Source organism: Thrips palmi, unplaced genomic scaffold (assembly GCF_012932325.1).
Source record: "Thrips palmi isolate BJ-2018 unplaced genomic scaffold, TpBJ-2018v1 HiC_scaffold_8, whole genome shotgun sequence".
NCBI classification, from domain to species: Eukaryota; Metazoa; Arthropoda; class Insecta; order Thysanoptera; family Thripidae; genus Thrips; species Thrips palmi.
The window spans coordinates 6,848,053-6,858,823 of record NW_023144635.1 but is presented as its reverse complement, the minus strand read 5'-3'; positions in this window follow the sequence as shown (position 1 = coordinate 6,858,823).

The window sequence follows — 10,771 nt, the reverse complement described above, 5'->3', positions numbered from 1 at the left end:
CGCCCAGCCAGCCGCCCCCAAGTTTTGGCCTCCTCCCCCGAGGGACAAGTTCGCCAGCCGGCTATCCGGGGATATTGGCAAGGCGGCGTGTCGCGGCGTGTCGCGGCGCCGTTAGCCCCGGCGGTACGAGTCGGGAAGTACCGCTTGCTGGCCAGAAGCGGCACCGGGGCCGCCGCGCCGCCACGCCGTCAAGCGGTGCTTCGGTAAAGACGCACAGAGGGCCAGCGGGCGATTCCACGCCCACCCTGCATCGACCGCGGAAAGCAGTGGACGCCCGAAGTCGGCCCATTTCGGACGCATTTGTCATGGAGGACACGAATGGGGAATGCCCAGCGACGACCGTCAAGCTGGGGGAGTGCGGTGACGACCAGGTTGGACGTGGTGCTCGGTTCTCCTCACCGCCAGGCCGCTCAAAGCGTTGCGGCGCGAGAGGCGCGCTCCGCTCGTGGTTGTGTGTGGGTCGGGTTCCGCGTCTGTATGCAGTGCAACGATCGGCGCCAGCCCCTCGGCAGCCTCGTCAGCGATGACGTAGGCGCCGCTCTTTTTGCTCCTGCCAATGGCCAATCAGCGTCTTTCCCGCCGCCACGCCGCCACGCCGATGACATGGCAACCGAACATGATGTCGTGTTTTTCCGAAGCCGCTTTCGGTTCGGCCGGCTTGTCGCCTGCATTATTTCCCGCGCTGCATGCACGGCCTGGCGCTGACACTCCCTGTTTTTGCCTCGTGCGTGCTCCTCCCGCTCGGCCGCGGCGCCGCGACGTCGTTGGCATGATTTATTGTCCGACGAGGCGACCGAAGCGACGAGGAGTCGTAATCGCGACCGGAAGTACACGTCCCGGCCGAAGAACACGGACGAGCAGGCCGCCCGTCTCGTGTCCGCGCCAGCCTGGCCCCAGGCCTGGCCTTGACCGGCCGCCGGGGCTGCCCGTGACGCGCAAGGCGCATCGCCGGCTGCGATCGGGGAAACGCAAAGTGGCAAAGCGCGACATTTTGGCCCCACGGTGACGAACTCGGTGGGTGGACTGGAAGCCTCCCCCGTTTCCCCACCTGCGAATAACGAAGTCCGCCCCCGCGGCTGGTGCAGCCAGCACGTGCTGCAGCACGCCGAGCTGGTGGGGGAGGCCAGCCGGGGCTTGACTTGCCGGGGCGCCGGGGCCGGCTCCCCGAGGACCACCCGGCCGTCGCGCCCCACCGAGCGCCGGGAAAGGTCGCCGGTGCCCTCCAAGTCGTCCTCTGGAGCGCTGCGCCGCGCCGCGCCGTGCCCCTTGCCGCCATCCATCCCGTGGCCTTGATCCAGCGGTTCTGCCGCATGCTCCAGCACACACCTTGCGGCCCATTATGGGTGCTGGGTCACGGCGGCGGGCGGGGCCGGGCGGCGCGGGGCGTGGGCGGTCTCCAGGGGGACATCGCGTCCCGGCCCGGCGGCTTCCTGTCGGGGTAATAAGGCAGCCGGACGTGGCCGACGGGCCCGCCGGCTGCTTTAAGAGGCCACCGCGGGGATTGCAGGTGCCGGCGTGAATTCTGGCCCCTTGGTGAGGAGGCCCCGGTGCCTGGTTACGCCGCGTCAGGCCATGGTACCGAGGTAAAGGTCGCACGGGAAACCACCACTCCCGGCCCGGCAGACGCACCCCACCCCCGCGCGTGAACGCACCCTGGGGCTCGTTCACCGTGGGCAAACAAGTCACACGGGTGGATTATCCCCTCCATCCATGGCCGGGGCACACAAACCCTACGAATAATTCATCCGCAACCCCGTTAAGCCCCAGTCCACTCAGCAAGTGCCCTTGCAAAATGAGCAAGGCCCTTGTAATACCGGCAAGGAACTCGCGAAGAGTGCAGAGAGAGACAGAGTGACGGGACACCCCACTCGAAATTAGCCTGCTGACCGGCAAGCCGATCGGTGGGGCCCCCCCGCCCCCCCGCCCCGCCCCGCCCCGCCCCGCCCCGCCCCGCCCCGCCCGCCCCGCCCCGCCCCCCCGGGCCCCACGGCCGGACGGGCTGGCCGGGTTGTGTTCTTGTCCCGCTCCCCTCGCCCTGTTATTACTGTTGCTTTATCGCTGCCAGTCTAGAGGCGTAATCGCCGGGAGGACATGCCCCCCCCCCTCCCCCCATGCGGTGCGAGTGGCCCGATGGTCCTGCCGGCCTCACGGCTAGGCTGTCAGCAGAGCGATTGCTCACAGTGCCGCGACGCTCTGTCTCTCTCGTCCCCACGCCGCTAAGGCACCCACTCCTGGCGACGACACTACCAAGTTTCGCAGCCTGAGCTCAGCACGGCTCAACGATGCAGCAGGGGCCGTCGGAACCACGCGGGCGCAGCTCTCGGCATGCTTTCGAAGAAAACTCAAGGAAAATCAATAGAATTTTTTAAGAATGAAATTTGAAAAAAGGAATCTATGGTTTTCTCAGAAACGTCTGGATGCGTAGAGTGCGTGCTGCAGGCGTTGGTCCTGCTCGCTCATCCCCCTTTCCGCCGAGGCCTCCCAGCGGGCCGCACGGACTGCGCTGCCCGCTTCGCTCCGGCCACCTTTGCCCCGTGCTTGGCGCTGCGTGGCGCTGCGTCTTAATTCCGGAGCGAGGCGCGGTGGCCGTGGGGCCGTTGGGGCCGTTGGGGCTCCGCATTCACGTATTAAGGTGATTCACTTTGACCCGGAAAAGTTAGGCGGCGCCACGGCCGCCTCGCCCGCCACGCCCCGGCCCGCTGGGTGGGGAGCGAATGGCACCGTAAGAATGTCTGGCGGGTCTTTGGCGCCCACCACGCCCACCACGGCACCACGGCAGACGCGCCGCAAAGCACGCGCACGTGTCGGACGTGCCGTGCGCCGACGCCAGCCGCTCCGCTTGCCGAGCGCTCTGCTCTATTTTCCCGAAAGTGCCGTTCGTCTCGCTGCTGTCTGTGCCGACAGTGCTGCAGGCGGCGGTGACGAGGGCGTGATCCCAGTGGCGAGGCGCGGCGAGGCGTCATCGCGTGAGCAGACCTCGCGGAAGACGAAGACGCCTCGGGCAGCGCTTCTCTGTCTCGCTCGCAGCCACACCCGCGAGGGCGAGAGAGACGCAGCGACCAGCGGCAGGGCCTGCAGGGCCTGCAGGCTGAAGGAGGAAGGACAGGAAGGAGGACCCTCACCGCGTATCGACCTCCCGCCTCGCGGTCGGGGTGAACAAGGCCCTGCTTGGCGCCGCGTTCAAAAAGTCGATGGAACGGATTTGCGGCGGGCGGGCGCCCCCAGGATGTACCTCGAGTGGCTGGTGGCATCGACCCGCGGGCCGCCGGCACGCGGCAGGCACGCGGAAGGAAGGGAAGGCCGCGCCGTGGCCCGGGCCCCGGCCTAGGCCCGCGGCCCCCACACAATTAATTGGGAAACAGGGCGACCTACTTACATGCCCCGCCCGCCTTGCGACCACTTGCGACGCTGCGCCGGCCACATCACCGCCAAGCCACTTGGGGTAAGGTCGGCCAGCTCGGCCCGCCTTGCCGGCCTTGCCCCTCGACGGCCGGAGCGGAAATGGCGCCTCACTCATTTCGCGTAATGAAGGATCGAACCCGGGCCGGCAGCCAGCCGGGCAGCCAGCTGGGCAGCGCTTTAGGGCCCACTCAAACGCCGCGTCGCACTACTGCCACTACAGCGGCCCGGCGCCACCCTGTCTCTCTCGCACTCGCGAGGCGTTCCCCGAGGGAGCGAGAGAGACGAGCCGAGCGGCGAAACGCAGCGGGCGCGCGTGCCTCGCGCTGGGCCATTTAGATTAGTCGTTAAAACGTTTAAAATGGCGGCGCGCCGCGGCGGGCGGTCCGCGGGCCGGGCACGTCCGCGCTGTCCTGTCCCCGCGAGGTCCCCCGCCACTAATTGATCCAGCAACATTCAGAGTCTGATTTAATTGCGCGCTCCGGGACGCAGGGCGACGAGCTTTGCCAAGCATCGACCAGCCGACCGGCCGGCCGGGCCGACACGGTGACGCCGCGGTGACGCGAAGACCGGCATTCACACCGCGCCCCAGGCCAGGCCGCAGGCCGCCTGCGGGCTGTCGCCGAACGGGGGCGTACGTCACTCTGTCTCTGCCGCACTCCTTGGGCCTGCGCGGTGCACTGCAGGGCTGCGAGAGAGACAGAGACGGCCTGCTCTGCTCGATTGCGCCCCACCGCGCCCTTTGAGGCCCCCTTTCTCTCCCCCTCGAGGCCTGCAAAGGAAAGGAAACACAGCCCTGGCGGCCTGGCCTGGCGGTGGCACCCAACTTTTCGCTCCCCGATGGTATCGCCCGGCGGCACGGCGGGCGTCGCCAGCGCCATCGAGGAGATTGAGACCGTTCCCTCGGCACGATTAGCAGACGGGCCGCCCTCGGCGATCGGCATCGCGGGGCTTCCGCCACTTCCTGCGTCCATCGTGACGACCCGTGGTGCGAGGATCGGCGCGCTCAGTGCTGAGACACGTGCAGGCAAGCCGCCGGCCTTCTCGGCTCCCTCGGCCGGCCGAGGGCGAAGGGTGGCTGGCGAAGTGCTGACGGTGTGGCACTGCGAAAAGGGGCGCGCTGCAGGGGGCCAGCTCTTGGGCCAGCCAGCGGCAGACAGCGCCGGTCAAACATGCGCTGTGTCAACACGGCCCCAGGTGCAGCGGCCGGGCTGCCCCTCCACACAAACAAGCGCTCCAAGGAGCCCTCCGCCGGCCTGCTGCCCCAGGCCACTCGCTCAGGCTCCAGGTGGGGAGTGATCCTCGTTTGAAACGCCGGCGCGACGGAGGAGGCGACGGGGGCGACGGGGACGACGGACGGCCAAGCTGCCCGGCCCGCTCGGCCTCTCGCATTGCTCAAATTTGGCAGGCCGTCGGCGCGGACTGCTGCTACCCGATACGCTTCAATCCCCGGAAAAATGAAGGGAGCGAGGGCCGCGTCGCCGGGCGTCGCTGGGCGTCGCTGGGCGTCGCCGCGACCTGCCTGCCACACTGTTTGCCCCACCCACTGGGTGGCACTGGGCGCCAAATTGAATCGACAGTTGGAAAGCCGTGGAGACGGCGAGACGGCCGCGGCGCCCTGACGGCCTCGACGGCCTCGACGGCTCGCGTAGCTCAATCATCCGGGCATTTGTTAAGCTTACCGGATGCCATCGCAAAACGCTCTGTAGCTCCGGTGGGCGGCGGCGGCGCGGCGGGAGAGCTGCACAGCCAGTTAGGAATTAGAGAGAGTCTTGGGCAGGAGTCTTATTGCAGTCTGCAGTGGCTGTACCGGGCCCTCGGCCGGGCCTTTGGACGAGGGTCGCGCCGGCGACCAGGCGGGCAGGTCGGGACAGCCGCTTCCAAAACTAATTTTAACTCCAGGCGACCGGCGGACTTCCTCGAGCTCTCGTCCCGGTCAAATCTATTTCCAGACGGCCGGCCGGCCGGCAACGCACCACCAAGCACACAAGCAGCTTGTGCGGGGTGTCCCACTGAGGTGGCCGGGACACTGTTCCAAACGGCCTGCCATATCTGGATCAATACGCACGCCACGCCCCGCGCCGCCACGGGCCCCGAAGGCGCCTAAAGGCGGCCCATCGGCCCTAGGGCCCAACGGCGCGCAGACATGCAACGGGGGGCTGGCCGCGGGGCGGGGGGCCGGAGGGCGAGGGGCAAGGGGCTGAGGCACGCACTGACGCCACTTCAATCACCCCAAAACATTCACGCAGATAAGGCGGCCTCGGTAATGGCGGGAAAAAGCAGGCAAGCCAGTGACAAATCACGGGGTCACCGGTCATGCCAGCACCGCCGCAGGTTGGTTCTGTTGTGTTTTCTGAGCGGCTGCCGCAATCCCACGCTCGGCTCTCGGGGGCAGCGGCAGTTCCTCCGGGTAGTTACCTAATGACAACGGGCTGGTCAGCGTCCCGTCGCCCTGTCTCTCTCGCACCGATAAGGGTGGGACGGGGAAAGCGGGTCGCGCTCGGAAGCCACGTGATGGTGGTGCGAAAGTGTCGCGGCAGCCAAAGCGCGATGACGTCGCTGCAGGTGAAGCGCGACAGTGTCGCGGCAGGGGAAGCGCGACAGTGTCGCGGCAGGGGAAGCGCGACAGTGTCGCGGCAGGGGAAGCGCGACAGTGTCGCGGCAGGGGAAGCGCGACAGTGTCGCGGCAGGGGAAGCGCGACAGTGTCGCGGCAGGGAAGCGCGACAGTCGTCGCGGCGGGAAAAGCGCGACAGTGCCGGCAGGGGAAGCGCGACAGGGGTCGCGGCAGGGGAGCGCGCGGCGCGGCAGGAAGGCGACAGTGTCGCGAGCAGGCAAGCCGACAGTGTCGCGGCAGGGAAGCGCGACAGTGTCGCGGCGGGGAAGCGCGACAGTGTCGCGGCAGGGAAGCGCGACAGTGCCGCGGCAGGGAAGCGCGACAGTGTCGCGGCAGGGGAAGCGCGACAGTGTCGCGGACGGGGAAAGCGCGACAGTGTCGCGGCAGGGGAAGCGCGACAGTGTCGCGGCAGGGGAAGCGCGACAGTGTCGCGGCAGCCGAAGCGCGACTGTCGCGGCAGGGGAAGCGCGACAGTGTCGCGGCAGGGGAAGCGCGACAGTGTCGCGGCAGGGGAAGCGCGACAGTGTCGCGGCAGGGGAAGCGCGACAGTGTCGCGGCAGGGGAAGCGCGACAGTGTCGCGGCAGGGGAAGCGCGACAGTGTCGCGGCAGGGGAAGCGCGACAGTGTCGCGGCAGGGGAAGCGCGACAGTGTCGCGGCAGGGGAAGCCCGACAGTGTCGCGGCGGGCGAAGCGCGATGACGTCGAAAACGGAAACGAAAACCGAAAACAGAAAACAAAACCAGAAAACAAAAATATTTATAAGAGATACTTTTTGAAATGACTTAAATGTACCAGTGGAGGTAACTCGGTTGACGCGGCGCCCTTTGCCTCGAACGCACCCACGGCCTTTCATGCCACCATGGCCATGGCGTGCCGCAGCGTGCCCGGCGTGCCGTCGCGGTGGCCTATCTGGTTCCACTTGATCGAGCTCACGATCGCGGCGTGTCGCCGCGTCGCGCTGCCGCCCGCCACGCTCCCCGTCATTTATTTACCCCTGCACTTTCCTCCAACTCCGGCAATCCCCGGCTGCCCCGCGAACCGCGCGTACCCCGCGCACCCCGCGAACTGCGCCCTCTCGACTAACGAGGCTTCCGGGGGAGAGGCACGGAGTGCAGCGCAACGATTTTGTTGGTGTTGGGGGTCGCGAAACAGCGAGACAGCGGAACATGGAGGGGCGGAGGACCGCACCGCACATCGCGCCTCCCACGCAGACCGCAGCGGGCCGCCTGTGCCGCCGGCACACGGATCTGTTGTGACGTACGGAGCGAGCGCCTCAGTACGTCCTCAGAGCGTCCCCTCCGTGCGTCTTTGTAACGCACCACAAGGCTTCAGCGGCAAAGTCGCTCTTTGAAGGCGCTGTGATGCCTTTTCAACGGACTCGGACGCTCTTGCGGGTTTCCGTCATGCTTTTCGGGAAACGATCTCCATTTAACAGCACGCGGATGTTGTTATGATCATGGTTAGGGCGGGGGAGGGCTGAGCTGGCCGCGGCCTTCAAAGAGCTTCCAGGAGGGGGAGAAGGTCGTCTTTGTGGCGCCCGCGCCCTGCCGTTCCCTGTGGTGGCGAGATGTCCGGCAAGTGCAGGCCGCCGTGGTGGTGGACGCGGTTGCGGCGGTGGCGGCGCTGGCGGTCCCGGGGCGGGCCTTGCGCCTCCCCACGGACCACTCTGCGGCCGGTGCCCTGGCATTTTGCGCCCGAGCACACCCATTGTCCGCGGCCGCCACCACGTCCACCCCACCTGGCCGTCGACGGACGGGGCGGCGGCCCGGCGGCCTGGGGAGGACCATCATTGGCGCCCGGGCAGCGCAGCGGGCCGCGGTAATTGGAAGTAAATGGAAACAAAAATAAGCCTAATGAAGGCCCCACGCCCTCGCACACACAGTCGCACACTCACACGCGCGCGCACGCCGCTGTCGCTCCGATTGAGTATCCTTTGACGCCGTCCCTGCTAATAAAGGCCGGCCTTTCAAGCCGTGTGTGGAGCCGTGCAACGCTTCCTGCTCGAGGCGCGAACTGCTGGTGCGCTTGTCGCTCTGCCTCTCTCGCACTCAACGAGTGCTCCGCTGGCTCCGCTCGGGTGCGAGGGAGCCAGAGCGGCAAACCACTGTTCTGCCAGCTGCAGAGCTCTTTGGCTGACGTGGCCTGGCGTGTCGGTGCGTCACAGGCGCTGAAGACACTACTGCCACCAGCGCCTTTTCAAGGCTCTGCGGTACCGGGGAGCTGCCTGGGGCCCTGGCTGGGGCTCAGGCTGGGGGCGCTCCGAGCGCAGGGGCGACTTTGAGCACTCCAGTCTCCAAGTTGGTCCAGGAGTCTGCGGCGCACCAGCCTCGCTGCAGCACAAAGCACGGCGTCACACACAGTGTGACACACGGCGAGGCAGCCAGGCAGCCAGGCAGCCAGGCCCAAGTCGAGCCGAGTCAACAAGGAGCCCGCATCATTGCACCCGTGTCTGCGCTAATGGGAGTGCACTCGATTGGATTCGAGATTCGTCGCGGAACGAGCCCCCGCCTCACCCCACGCCGCCCCGCTCCGCCCCACCCCACCCCGCCTCAACGCCACCGCTGCAGAGACGCCATTCTGCGGCAAGAGTGCCAAAAGCAAACTGCAAAAGAATATATTAGAGAAAACTTTTTCCAAGTGCGGAGTCGCGGAAAAGAGATCATAATAGAACTTTGACGGCGGAGCGCTGCGCGGCGGGACGCGGCGACGTGTCGCCATTCGTATCGCAGATGCTGCCCCCGCAGCCTGCTCCGCTCCGCTCGGGAGGGCGCCGCGATTTTTTTATGAGGCGCCATGCGGCGAGACGCGGAGAGGCTGCGGAGACGCCGCGGCGCGCAGGTGTGCCGGGACGGGGACGCCTCTTTGACGCCCGCCTTCTGGCACGCACGTCCTTGCGAGCGCGCACACACACAAACACACACTAATCTCTGCAGGGGCCCGTCCTCCCGGATCTCCTCCAGTCACGAAGCGAGCAGGGCGGTCCGTGAAAAATGAGCCAGCGCCGCGGTTGATCCTGCCAGCCTCCTCTGCCGGCGGCCGGGCCCCTTGGCGGGCTTGATATTGCGGACGAGCCGGGGAGGCCCAGTAGGCCCGGTAGGCCCGGCGCCCAATACCTCCGAAAGGAGGTGTCCGTTTCTCCGCAGATGAGTCCAAACAAGTTGAAATAATTTGGAAAAGGTTGAAGTAAGAGGATGAAGCAAAAGTGATGTCGGAGGAAAACATCTGGCTTGGCGTCAACTCTCGCTTCGTTGGTGTGGCGTCGAGGGTCCCTGTCGTGGGTTCCCCGACCCCCGCCGATACTCCAGCCCAGAGCCAGTTATCCCCGAGATAGGCCGGGGACCTGGGCGGGCGCCAGGCCAAGAGGTGCCTGGCCCGCGACGGTGTGGCGGTGGTCGTGGTCCGACTCCGAACAGTGCTTTGTAGCCCTGTCTCTCTCGCAGTCCGGGAGAACGTCCCATGAGAGCGGGTGAGAGAGACGCGGCACTGTTCGGAGCCAGCCTTGCAGCGCGGCGCGAAGCCAGACCAGGCCTGGCAGGCAGTCAGGGCAGCCAACCCCGTAACGAGCAGGGACACGCCCCTCGAGGTGCAGTGTCGCCGCAGTGGCGCCACCCCGCCGCCCCCCGCCGCCCCCGCCAGCACGGAATGCGCCCAGCACGGCCCAGCACCGCCCTGCACCGCGAGAGGAGCGCGGGGCTTCACTCGCTTCACTTGCGGGTGCCTGCAGGACATCCTCCTCGGAGTTCACCCTCGCGCCAGCCTCCTGCGACGGCGCGCCGACGGTCCACTCGGCGACGACGCTGATGACGCTGAATTCCAGTGGCTGCCAATACTGACCATTGTGCAGCGGGCACGCTATCAGGCTGCCCACATGCGCAGCCCCACTCACCGAAACACACACACACACACGCACACACGCGCGCCACAACTTTAGCGCACGGACAGTATCGCGCGGTGGGGCCGAAGTGCACGGAGACGAGGGTTGTCCGCCATCGGCGCCGTCTGCAAGCCTCCACGGCCTCCGCTTCATCCAAGCCTGCCCGCTCAACACTGCCGTTACTAGGGGGAGCGTACGGCAACCGATAGCCGTTGATGCCCTGGCGCGGGCTCAACTCCTGTTGTTGCCAAAGCGACCGGGGACAGTTGGTTTAGAGCGAAGCTCTTGCATTATTCAAAGCCTTAAGAGGCAGTACCTCGAGAGGTGGCATGAAAAAATTGTTTCCACACGGAGGACTTTTGAGTATTTTTGCGCGCGCACGGTACTAGGTGGCAAGAAATTTCCCTGAGGGCGGAGTACCTTGACCCCGGCCGGCCCCACCCTGGCTGGCTGGCTGGCTTTCTGGCTCATACTCGACCAATAAGGGCCTCTGGGGCCCCTACAGCGCGGCACTCGCAGTCACTGGGGGGCGGTTGGAGTGAATTTGGCTGGTGCAAGGATGGCCGTGCCGTAGCGGGCCGGCCGGGCCACGCAAGGGCCTGTGCGACCTTATCCCCCGCCCGGGGCAAAGTCGCCTTTGTAGTGGACTCGAGACTGCCAGCCCCGCCAGCCCCGCCGCCCCGTGGGGCCTTGACCCGGGGAGGAGACGGGGGCCCGGAGGCCCGGAGGCTGGCCGCGCCGTCGCGCCGCCGCGCCGCCACGCAGCATGTTAATATGGACCCTTTTCTCCAATCTTTGGGGGTCGCTGTGGGGGCGTGCGCGACGTTGCCCGGGGCGGGGGCCGGCAGGGGCTGCAGTGGGGTGGGGGTGGAGGCAGCCCCGC